A 12,456-nucleotide genomic window follows, 5' to 3' on the forward strand; every position below is an offset into this window, starting at 1 on the left:
CCTACTATGAGGTTTTTAAACCATGAACCTGGTGTATATGTGATTAACCTGAGAAAGACTTCTCCCTATTTCATATGCTTCTCCCATTGCCTTGTGTATGCAATATCACTATTATGCTACTATTTTTGGTGTTTGAATGTCCATACCTGTTTTAGAGATGACCTTCTGAAATCTCAATGAGGTTTTTTTGGGTTTTTATTGGTATTTATTTTTTTCTCCAGACTTTCTTATAAGGAGAAGTGAATCACTTTTGCTGTTGGGGAAATAAAGGCACAGAAAATCATTTAGTATGGAGATGTGAGAAAAGTTTGGGAATGAATCCTATTGACAAGCCCACTCCCACCTCTTCTGAAGTAGCTCCTTCAGTCCAAGAAAACCTGCAATCAGTATCCAGAGCACTTTGGTTCTCTTCTTACTTTCCCTTCATTTCACCCCTACATCCTACTTTACTTCCCTTACAATAGAGATGAAAATTCCTGGTTAGGGCTGTGAAGTTAAATCTGTAAATGATTATGAAGTGTCTTGAAACTTCCAGCTGGCAGTGCTGTATGAGAGCAGGTTATTTGTTTGTTAGCACTGGCATCTAGGGCACATTATCTCCTGTTGTGACAAATGGACACCACTCTTCTGGAGGACGAGAATGGTTGGAGGGAAAATGACAAGTAGCCTAATACAGGGACATGCATCAGATTCAATACAGCTAAATCACAGGGAGAGAAGCAATTCATTTTTATTTGCAAGGCATTTGTATCTTTCCACATCACTCTTGCTACACTGCCCATGTCACTCACATGGTCTGGCAAGAGGCCGGGGAACCAGCCACGGAGAGGGGACACAAAAGGGCAGCATGGAGGCACTGCTGCTGCACTGTTCACCCTTCCACACTCTCCTTGCCAGTATGAAGGATTATGCTTGAGCCTCAGGTAGAACTGCAGGAGGGCACCCTGCAGATGGCTGTGCCTGGAGTGATCCGGGAGCCTGGATGAGAGGAGAAAATGTTCCCAGCCCCAGGATGTCCATTCTCTGCAGCACTTCTTGTTCCATGGCTGGTGAGCTTGTCAGCAAGGGGCAGTGCAGGCCTGAGGATGCAGAAATGTGCTGTCTGCTCTCTCTTCTCCAAGGTTATCTAACCCACTCTTGCTTTAGATATTCCTTTTGATTGATATTTTTGTACCCTGAGCTTTTCCAAACTTTATTTATGGTTTGTTATTTCCACAGCCTACGGAGCCAGCCAAATGCTTGAATGCAGCCCATGGCAAACCATCTTCCTGCCTGCGTATTATAGCAGTTATTGACAAGGAAATACTTAAAACCTCAAGTACTTAAGGGAAAATGCACAGAGTATGACACAAATGTGCTCCCCAGGGCTCATAAGCAGTGGTATATACAGACTTGAATTTAACCTGCCAGGCAGAAGAGTTTGGAAGGCACTGTTTCTCAGACCACAACATGGCCATACAGCAGACAGTGGCGGTAACGGGATGATGTCTGGACTAGATGATTTTAGTGGTCTTTTCCAACCTTGATGATTCTGTGATTTTATGACAGCAAAGCAGACAGAGCCTAGATGTGACAATATCCCTCTGCAGTGCCTCCTCTGCCTGCATAAAGAGAAGCATCACATCTTCACAAACACCCACACTGCACAGCAGTCCGGCATCTGCTGTCCATCCTCTGAAGCAGGAGAGGAGACTGATTTGCATCACTGAACTGGTCACGGGTGAACTAGTGGCTGTGAGAAAGAAAGGCTCCTTGCACATAAACAAGCCTGCAGCTGTCACAGCAATGGCATTTGGAACAATGGGCTTCCAGCAGAGAGCGGCACTGCAGCTTTGGTGGCTCATGAGTTTTGGCTGGTTCCCGATGCTGAGGGATGCTGGTTTTCATATCCTAAATTGAGTTAGAAGTTGTAACAATAACCCATATTGTTTTCACAGCCCAGGGCCCTGTGCTTGTTCTTATGAGTGGGAAAGGCTGTCATGCAATGAGCTGTCTCAGTTCCAGTGCTTCCTATTATGCCCCTTTAAGGATTCCCTTGGTTTCCAGGGATTTTCTTTCCAGCGAAGAAACACTTAAGATATAATGGAGATTTCTTTTATAGTCCAAAATCCTTTCCCTTAAATGGGAAAGAAAATTATCAGGTTTCTTGGCAGAGGTCTCTAATAAGCGTTGAAAAGTGCAGAAGGAACTGAGACGAATGGGGCAGAGTGACTGAACTACTGAGAGCCCAAGAGCATGAAAATAGTGGAATACTAGGGAAAAATGCTGGAAGCAACCAGCAAAATACAATCCAAAAGTGAAACATAAGTGCTGTGCCCTCCTTAGAAAAGCCAAGCAGAGCCTGGATGTCAACGTCAGCAACAGCTGGGCTCCATCATCGTTACATTCTCTGTTGTGAAATCTGCTCTGGAAGGGTTTCAGCTGAAGCTCATGGTGCTGTGGGGGGAAACAGGCTCTGCTGCGTGGGGCAGGTTTGGCTGCTATTCTCTGGCCCTAGGCTTCTCCCCCAGCATGCCCTCTACTACCCCAGCTCTTTCTCACACCATGGGACAGGAGAGCCATTCCCGAATTGTTCATTTACATTTTTAAGTTCGTACCAGTTGGTAGCATATAACAGAGCCTCTGTCAGCATTCTGAGGTCCTCAGAGAGGTACTGGAGGATGCGGGAGAGCTGCTGGGCTGCCTGCAAGAGGTGAAGGGAAGAAGGGCAGAGAGGTCTCAGCAGGGACCAGGAGTAGAGAGCAAACAATCCTTGGCAGAGGGCAGAGTCTCTGCAGACTCGGATTTGGATGAGAAAGAAACAGGTGAGGGCAGACCTCTTGTATCTAAGGCAGAGTAGCCGCATGGGCACTGCGTCCTGAAAGGACCTGAAGATTTCAGCTCACCCAAACTTGGGTAGGAAACATGCCTATACAAATACAGGGAACTGTATGGTTCTGATTCCCCCAAAGAACACTTAGAGCTATCCCTTTGGCTCTGGTATTCTGCCCTTCCCAGGAGGTGCATTTCCACCCCTGCAGCCATTAAGCAGCCTCTCTGTGCTCGCTAACCACAAGTGCACGCATCAATGCTCTTCTTCCTGGGGGTGGCTCTGCCAGACCCACTCTGTTCTCCCTTCCTGTATGGCCAGCCTATTCCTCAAGGTAGGTGGGTGTGCAAAACACCACCACCTTCCACATCTACCTCATTCGCATCAGGTCTAAAGCTAAAGGCTGTTTCATGGAGGAAGAAAACACAGACTTTTCTGCTAGCTGACAAACAAATGTCCCCAAAAGGGTGATTTGTCCCATCGCCTCTCTTCTAGGAAATCTCCAAAATGATTTGAGAAATGGACTTTTTTCCTACCTGTCAATACCATAGATCAAATCTTTGGGATCCTGTCTCAAAGCAGTGCTTGATCCCCTAGGGATGCTGTTTCCCTACACACACGCCCCTGTTCATTGCATGGGGATTGGACCAGAAGATTTTTAAAGGTCCCTTCCAACTCCTATGATTCTATGATTCTGTGTAGGGATTGTGGAAATGCTTTGTCTTCCCCTCTTGTGCTGCTTGCGCAAGGCTGGCACAGAGGCACAAGCAGCTTCCTGTAATATGTTATCTAACATTTAGCTTTAAGCACTGGATTCTGTAAAGCAATTTGCTGTGCTGTATTATTCAGCAGCCAGGAATTTATTAGGTCCCCAAGGGCTGGTGGCTCCTATTCATCACCCAGCATCCATCAGGATGGAGCCACATCTATCAGCTGTGAGGTGGTGCAGTGACCTCTCACAGGGGTGACCAAGCACTTATCTGTGCCATCCACCTTGCAGCCAGGCTCCTAGGAGTGAGAACTGCTCTGCTCCCACATACACAGAGCCTGAAAGGATGCTCCAGCTGGGGAGCAATTTCAGATGTTTCCTGGGAGGCAACACCACAACATCCTCTTTCACACTGAAGGAAATTGAGACAGAAGGATTAAAGCAACCTGCCAAAAGCTGTGTGGGATGGAGGATGAATGAGCAGTGAAATGCATTCTAAATCTTAACAGATATCCCTTGGTGGTTCTGCCAGGACTCTGCCTCACCACCATTGCATGTGGTGGAACGCTCTGCGCAGAGGCTCCCCCCAGCAACAGCTGTTTCCAGGCTCACACACCTCGGGGAGGGCAATGCTGGTGGTGCTACAAGGACGTTGAACTTCTTGTTTCTCTTTTTTTTTTTTTCCCCTGAAGAACTGGCAGTAAGAGCTGAAAACTCTGTGTGAAGCCAGCCCTTCTTGGCCGCTCCCTGCTCCTATTTGCCCTCAGCTTTGAGGAAATGCCCTCCTCCTTCATTCTTCCTTTTTGGCCATTCAACAGTAATTAATGCTGGAGCTGCAAAGGAGTCAGAAAGCCTCATGCAGAGTAACACAAGGATGGCCCTCAGATCTACTTCCAAGCAGACATTTAATGCCATGGCCAGGACTGGGGGCTGGCCTCCCCTGGGAGCCGGGGGGATTTTGGTGACGCTTGGATACAGCTGCAGGAATCCCATGAATTGCCCATGGGAAGGGTCCCTTCCTGCCTTACTTGGGTTACTTTGCATCTGTAACATGTATTTAATAAAATACATTTTAATTCTCAGGATTACGAAGATCACTTTAAAGCAGCTTATCGCTTTAAAGTAACTTTTCTCCTTTCCCAGTCTTCTCCCCAAAGTGTTTGTGGGCGATGCAGAAGGCTGCATTAAGCCATTCTTGAAGGCTTTCTCAGATTAAACTTCTTCACATGGGACAGAACTGCTCTCCACGCATTTCAATGAGCTCTCCCCAGCCTGCCCTTTCCCTGCTAACTCCCAGCACTCACTAACCAAAATGAGCAAACAGGATGTAATCCTACAACACAACACTGCAATTACCCATCCCAAATGAGCTCAGGGGGAGAAGAGGAGAATGCTGAGAGCAGAGCAATACCCACAGGGAGCACAGAGCAGGGCTATAAGGACCCTCGCTGAAGGCCTTCACCATAGCTGAATCTATTCCCCACCACCAACTGCTTCAGATTTGGGCACTCAGGTTTCCAAAAGCCTTACAGCAAAACCCTTAATGCAACACCTGCCCCAACCACTCCTGCTCTCTTGAGACTGCCAATTCCTGGTGTGATTAAATATCCAAGAAGTGCAACTATTCAGAAGTGAAGGTTTACTCTCATCTTGGAACTCCTAGCAATGAAGTGCTCTATAAAGCATTTTACTGTCCAAACTCCTCACATAAAACATAATTAAGAGTTTTGGTAAATGCTTAATCTGTGACAAGCAACCACAACGCAGCTTTCCCATACAACCCATTGGCCCTCCTCTGTGAGAAGGGCAGCAGATCTGTCTGGGAGCCACCACCAGCACCCCCACCAGGCCTGAAGGGACACTCAGCAGGACCCAGCTGCACCTGTGGCAGCCAGAAATCATCATCATCTGTTTCTAACAAGATGCCTTATTTGACACAGGTCACAGCTGTCACCAGCTAGGTGATGGTTGCTGTGCTCAGAGGCAACTCTGCTCTGGTGCCACTGCTGTCCTCATCACTCCATTATCCTCCTCCATCTCTCAAACTGCAATCTTTGTACAGATTCCTACAGTACATAACAAACGAGGCTGCACTTCCTATTCCTAGCATTTAGGCTATGCCATCCCAACAACCAAGGCAATAACAATAACAGGGATTCTTCAGGATTACCATCATAGAGGTTCTTATTTCAAGGGAGGTATCAGCTACCTGCCTTTGTACACTAAACAAAAAAATTTAGAAGGGCCAGTTATTTACACCCCAGCAAGTCAGGATTTCCCAGGTGTATAATCAACAGATATCAAGATGTTTAAACCACAATATAATCAAGAGAGTTAGGCAAAGTGGACAATGATAACAAAAGAGAATAAAATAGAAGGCTTACCCTTTGGCTAGGCTCAGCATGAAACACCAATAGAGACAATCTCCAAAAGAGACCCTTCCCCACTGGTAGCCAGCTCTTCAATAGGTCTAGGAGGGGTGGAGCCAGGCTCCACCCCTTCCAGCAGCACAGGTGAATTGCCTTCACCTGTGCTCCTCTGGCTGGCTCATGGCTTGTCTCAGGTGATCAATCAGAGGTTCAGGCCGTGACTCAGTAGTTCCCATACACCAGGACACTCCCAAACTTCTCTGCCATCACATCTGAAGAACAAGCAGCTGTTGTCCTTGTTCACTTGTTGGAAGATTCTTCACATCTTGCACGCATTCAGTACCATGCTGCACGCTGGGGCACAAGGAATGTGGAGATGTGCCCCCCGTGGCTGTGTCACCTCTGGGGAGAGATGCTGGCACTGCCAGCAGTCCCTCTTTCACTTGGAGCAGCTGAGGAACACAGCAGACAGGTGATTCAAATAGAGATGCACTGTTAAAAGCACAATTATCAAACTTATACATTTCCTTCTGAGTAATAAACACAAGTGTGGTACCCTGTAATAAAAGCTGAATTGGCTTTAAGCTTTCATAATGATGGCTTTTGGATGGCTCAGCTCTTCTGCTGCCATCAAAGAGTCCCCAGGGAGCCATGGGATGGCACAGCCAGAGCACACATCCCGGTGCAGCCAAACTGGGAGTGAAGTGAGACACTGAGCACAACATTAGGGTCACTGCCCTGGGTTAACTTAGCAAACAACCCTGCTGTCAGCATTCATCTCCTAAATTCTTTCAGGTCCAGATGGGCTGTGTGCCGGCGGGCTGGAATGCCAAGGCTCAGCTGCTTACAGCAGTGATGGGAATTAGTGTCGCTGAATGTAGCGTGAGAGGTTGGTCGAGCTGTAGTGTTTCTTGTTGGAATAAAACCCAGGGAGGTTTGCTTAGTCTAAAGTGTGTGTAGGGTGGCCCTCAGGTTATGCATCTTGCAAGTGTTGTAGCAACAGCAGAGATCAGATTTACGCAAGGGAAGGCAACTTTTCTTACTTTCTGGAGGCAGAAATTGAGGGGAGGTGTTTGGAAATGCTGCTACACATGGATGATTCAAAAGAGGTTGCAGTAACATCATGTCCAAGATTTTTCTTGGTTGTCCAAGGAAACCAGGTGCCAGGCCTCGTGCTCGCTGTGTTGGATTCAATGCCTATCGTGTACATCCAGGTGGTGGCTTACAGTAGCACCTCAGGCTGTTTTCTGGGAGGAACACAAGCCATGTCAGCACTCTCCTGACTGACACAACTGTCTTGCTTGCAAGGGGCTGCTGTTTGTGTGCTGCGGGCACACCTCACCTGCTCTGACTTCAGTATGGCACTCCATGGTGCCATTTAAGCCCTCTGCCCCCCTGGTGCGTGCTGCCACACAGTCACAGAGCTCGGACTCTCAGGGTTCTGGAAGTCAACGGCTGGTTTCTCCAACTGACCCCTTCCTCATTCCCCGTCCCTGTTTTGCACTGGGATTGCAGGCTTACGGTTTAGCTTCCCGAAAGAACTAGACACAACAGCTGCTCATTTGAGGGTGTGTGGATGTTTATTGGAATGTTTATGCCCAGATCCCCCCGCGCCCTCTCTGTGGCCTCCAGGAGGGCCATCCCAGCGCCGTCCTCGTAGCACTCGTAGCCCACCTCAGCACTGTGGGCTGACCGAGGCCGATCAGCGGGATACGGAAGGATGAGCTGGAGCTGCAGGTGGTCTGCTCCAGCAGGGCAGGGAAGCGATGGTCAGAAGCGATGGTCCGTCCCCGTGCTGTTCCCGGCTGAGGTTGGGTCGCCTGCTCACAAGGGGGGCCCGTCGGGGTGCCGTGCGGGCTCTCCGGCGCCCATCTGCCGCTCCCGTGCCACCCGCCTCAGCCACTCGCGGTCCTCGTCCTGCCGCGGCAGTTCTTCAAAGCGGCTGCGCTGGTGGACCTCCCCGTGCCACGAGGAGCTGCGCACCAGCCGGCGGGGGGACCTGGAGCGGCTGCGCGGCGGGCTGCGTGGTGGGACGCTGCGGGAGCGCCGGGCCGATCTTGCTTCCCGCCGCTCCCTGGCGCGCTGCAGCTTCCCCTGGGGCGAGCAGGTCGGGGGCCGAGCCGAGGGGCGCCAGTCCAGCCGCTGCTTGGCGAATATTCTCTGCCGGCACAGGGGGCAGCGAGGGCTGTTGGCCGCCCATTCCTCAATGCACTCCCTGCAGAAGATGTGCCTGCAGGGCAGAGCGCGGATGGTGTCGCTGATCCGGTCCAGGCAAATCGGGCACCGGTCCTCGCGGGCCTCCACCGGCCAGGCCCACGGCTTGCGCCTGCGCCTGGGAGCCGCCTCCCGGCTCATGGCTGCGGCTGCCCTGGCGCTGTGGGGCTCCAAGGATGGATTCGGAGCCCCGAGGATGGATTTGCTGGAGGCTGCCTCTTGCGGAGCAGTCGGCAGCCTCCGCGCCTCCACTCACAGTCCACTCGCGAGACTCCTGTCACGCACTGGCAAAGTCTCAGTGTGTCGTGCTCTCTCAGGAAGACGCTCACACCTCGAGAGTCGCCAGCAAGACTCACGGCGGGCTGGGCCCGCTGGCTATTTATAGGCACCCGGCCCATTGTGAGCTCATGGGCTGACTGTGACTCCGCGATGCCGGCCCATTGTGAGCTCATGGGCTGACTGTGACTCCGCGATGCCGTTGCCAAGGGCGCGCATAGGGGGAGCTTTGCTGTGCGCTTGTTGTGGCGTTGCTAAGTGTTGGCATTTGCCTGCCCGAGTCCAGCCAAGGACTTTCTGTGGGACATTTTCACAAGCGATGACAAATAAACGATTGGTTGAAGCAACCAATGGAATGGATTTGGTGTTGCCATTGATCAGTGCCGTAGCTGTGACCGTGCTGGTGTTTGATAGCCGTGCTAGCAAAGCAAATGCTATCCTGGGTGTTTTTCACCAAGAAGGGAAGGGAAGGGAAGGGGCAGAGCTTAGCAAGAAGGGCTCCCAGTCTTGGTGGGGAAAGAGCAGCACAGCTTCTCTGTTTCTCTTGTCTCCTTAGAATCATAGAATCCTAGAAATACTCAGGTTGGAAGGGACCTCAAGGATCATCAAGTCCAACCGCAGCCTAACCACAGTACCCTAACTCTAGTTACCCTCTGCTAAATCGTATCTCCGAGCACCACATCGAAACGGCTCCTAAACACATCCAGGGACGGTGACTCAACCACCTCCCTGGGGAGCCCATCCCAATGTTTAGCCACCCTTTCTGTAAAGAAGTGTTTCCTAACGTCCAACCTAAACTTACCTTGGCGCAACTTGAGGCCATTTCCCCTCGTCTTGTCACCTGTCAGCAGTGAGAAGAGACCTACCCCGCTCTCACTGTAAGCACCTTTCAGGTACTTCATCTCTCTTCCTGCTATTCCTCTGCACCCTCCAGGACTTTCCCTCACATCCTAGCCTAATCTGTTCCCTTTTGGGGTGACTTTTAACATGTCTTTGGAGGAGGGTCATGAACATCATCGTTGTATATTCTTCTTGGAGTGTGTAATCCTCCTTAGGGCTATGAATTTTAACATTAACTTCAGCCTCCTCCACGTCAGTTGTTAGTCATTAGCTCTTCCTGTCTTATTTATTGGTTGGTTGGGGCCGTACATTGCCTTTCCCTTTTCTGGCCAATGCACTTGTGGAAGGAAGCCTTTGTTAGTCTTCATGTCCCTTGCCAAAGCCGCCTCCAAGCGTGCTTTGCAGAGCGTTGGCGGCCAAGGGGCTTTTCTGCAGGGCTGCAGGGCAGATAGCAAGGCCCGCTGGAAGGCATTGATTGGAGAAAAATAAATCTACAACCAGCAAACTGTTGGTTCAGAACTGTTGGCTCTTGTTAAGGTCTTTTGTATTCAGATTTGCCAACATTAAAATTGCTCAGATTGGAATTTTCCGGGCGGTTGTTGACTTCTAATAGGAATCAAAGACAATTTCAAGAAAATCAGCCATTTTTAGTGATTATGTAAAGAGAAAAGTATCCAATATTGAGAGAGATGGAGCTGTTATATAGGGGGAAAAGAAGAAAAAGGTGTAATCCGACATTTACAGATTGCACGTCTCCACAGACAAACTAGGGAGAGAAATCAGGATTCTATGGGAAAGCCTTACTTTTAGCAATTCAGATCAATAAATTGCTTCGTTTTGCAACCCAAATATCCCTCTAATGCAGTAAGCCAGCAGAACAAAATTACACCAATTTAACGAAGAGAGTGAAAGCAATGCTACCATGAAATCAGGAACCTGGGAGCTTTTCCACTATGTTGCACCAGTAAATAATTCCTGTAGTTTGGGACTCTTCCTAATCTATTTTGTAAAAAAACCCAACCCAGTATTTAATTAAAAAGTTAATTTCTAAAAGAATCTGGATAGGTCACTGAGGAATAAACAAATCTAACAGATGGCTTTGATGTGTAACCACATGCAAATACCAAAGGCATCTCATGAGTTGCATATGCAGTGCTTTATCCAACCTGAGGGATTTCAGTGCTGGAAGGGGGCCCTTTGCCACAGCAATAGAGCAGGAATTAATGTGTTTGCCATCCTTGCTAATGGTTCTTTGTGTCAATCCAACTCATACCTTCAGTGAGCAGCATTTGGAGCCCCAATGCTGAAGCTCTGAATGGAGCAGAACCAAACCCATTATTAATGGTTACTGACCTCTCGCATTGCACTTGCTGGGTGTTTATGCTGCAGCAAAGCTGGCACCATTCCTGGCCCTAGGGACTCACACATAAAGGGAAGCACACTCCATTTATTACTTTGCTACAGGGGAAAGGATGGAGGGGATACAGGGCAGAACTTCATCTATATTTAAAGACTGCATCCAGTTACTATGGCAACAGAGACTCCAGTCCCACAGGACGTTGCCCCTGAGCACCTCTGCCAACTCCTGCACAGAGCCCAGCTTTGTGCGAGCTGCCGGCCTTTGGCCTCACACTTGTGCTGAAGAACAGATGAGAAAACATCACTCACCCATTTCACTCATGCGTTCACCTGTGTACTCATAAGGCCACACCATCCTGATAGCCAAAAGGACATTGTATTTGCTGAAATTCATAAACAGAAAAGTTGTACATGAGACACACAAAACAAACCTCACCCTCCCCACTAGTAAAGCTTCAGCTGGAATCCTGCATTTGGCTTTGGGTTCATCAAGAAAGATGGGATCCAGCTGGCAAGAACCCAGAGGGCAGCAACAGGAGCGACCACAGGTGTAAAAAAGAACCTCTATGGAGAGATGGAAGGAAATAGGCCAGCTAACTCATGAAAACAGAAAACAGAGGTGAGAGTAACAGTTTTCATACAAGGATCCTGCAGAGGAGCAAGGACTTACTTTCTATGTTTGCTAGGAATCAGACAAAAATAGCAGGGAGGGAGACTAGGATGGCTGTTAGGAGAAACTTGCAAAGCATAAGAGAGATGAAACACAGGAACAGACTGTCTAATGAGGCTGAAGGATGGAGACATTAACGCTATCAAGAAGGTGTGTAAGCACCTGTCAGCAATGGTCTAGACATATTGATCTTGGCTTGGTACAGGAGGGTGGATGAGGGCTCACCTCCATGTTCTTTCCTGCCACACACAGGATTTCTCTATGAGAACCTCACACGTGCTCTGCAGTTACATGGTTACCTGTAGGAGCACACCCCGTATTTTGGGAGCCATGTACAGCTGTTTTCCTGATGCAGCAGGGCTTCAAGAATCCACTGATTTAAAAAAAAAAAAACAAAAAAACAAAAACAAAAACAAAAAACAAACAAAAAAAAAAACCAGCATTCCAGTTGTTGACTTCAGTCATGAGAAACAAATATTTCAGCAGATTGTTTCCTTCAACACTTCCAGCAATCTTTTGTCATAAATTTTCACTGGTTTGTATCAACTAAAAATCTCTCTCACTCAAGATCCAGCTTGAAAAATGTTGGCTTAGGATTAATTTGACGTAGATTTATATCCACAGACTGTTTTAGGGCGCGAGTTCCTCAAAACATTGACCTAAGTTTACCAAATAAGAACATGAAAAACCCAAAGAACTGATTCAAATCTAACTGGCGAAAGATGGATACACAAAGTCAGCAGGAGTCTGACAATGTAAACCACTGTCAGGTTCTGTGATATTGGTGTATGCTTGAGAAAAACAAGAACTGCAACAGCTCAAGGGACAATATTTGAGAGGCTTCCAGCACCAATGCATCTTGAGCTTCACCTGGGCTGCCACAGTGCTCCTCAGCCTTTCCCACAGCTTTGAGAAAATTTATATATATATATATATATATATATATATATATATATATATATATATATATATATATATATATATATTTAAAGCAAGGCTTTGACTTTGTTTAAATGAAGAAAAATGTTATGTGGATAAATATTAATGGAGAAAAGGATTAAGCAGAAGGGTGAAATAGCACCACGTGTAGCACCACGTCTGAGGCTGAGAACATGTGTTTCTCTTCAGCTCAGAACTTTCCCTGGTTTGGGGCACAGGACAAGAAAACTCACAACAGCTCAGTGAGGGGGAACCAGAGGGAGATCCATGC

Source organism: Tetrao urogallus (genome assembly GCF_951394365.1).
Source record: "Tetrao urogallus genome assembly, chromosome: 16".
NCBI lineage: Eukaryota > Metazoa > Chordata > Aves > Galliformes > Phasianidae > Tetrao > Tetrao urogallus.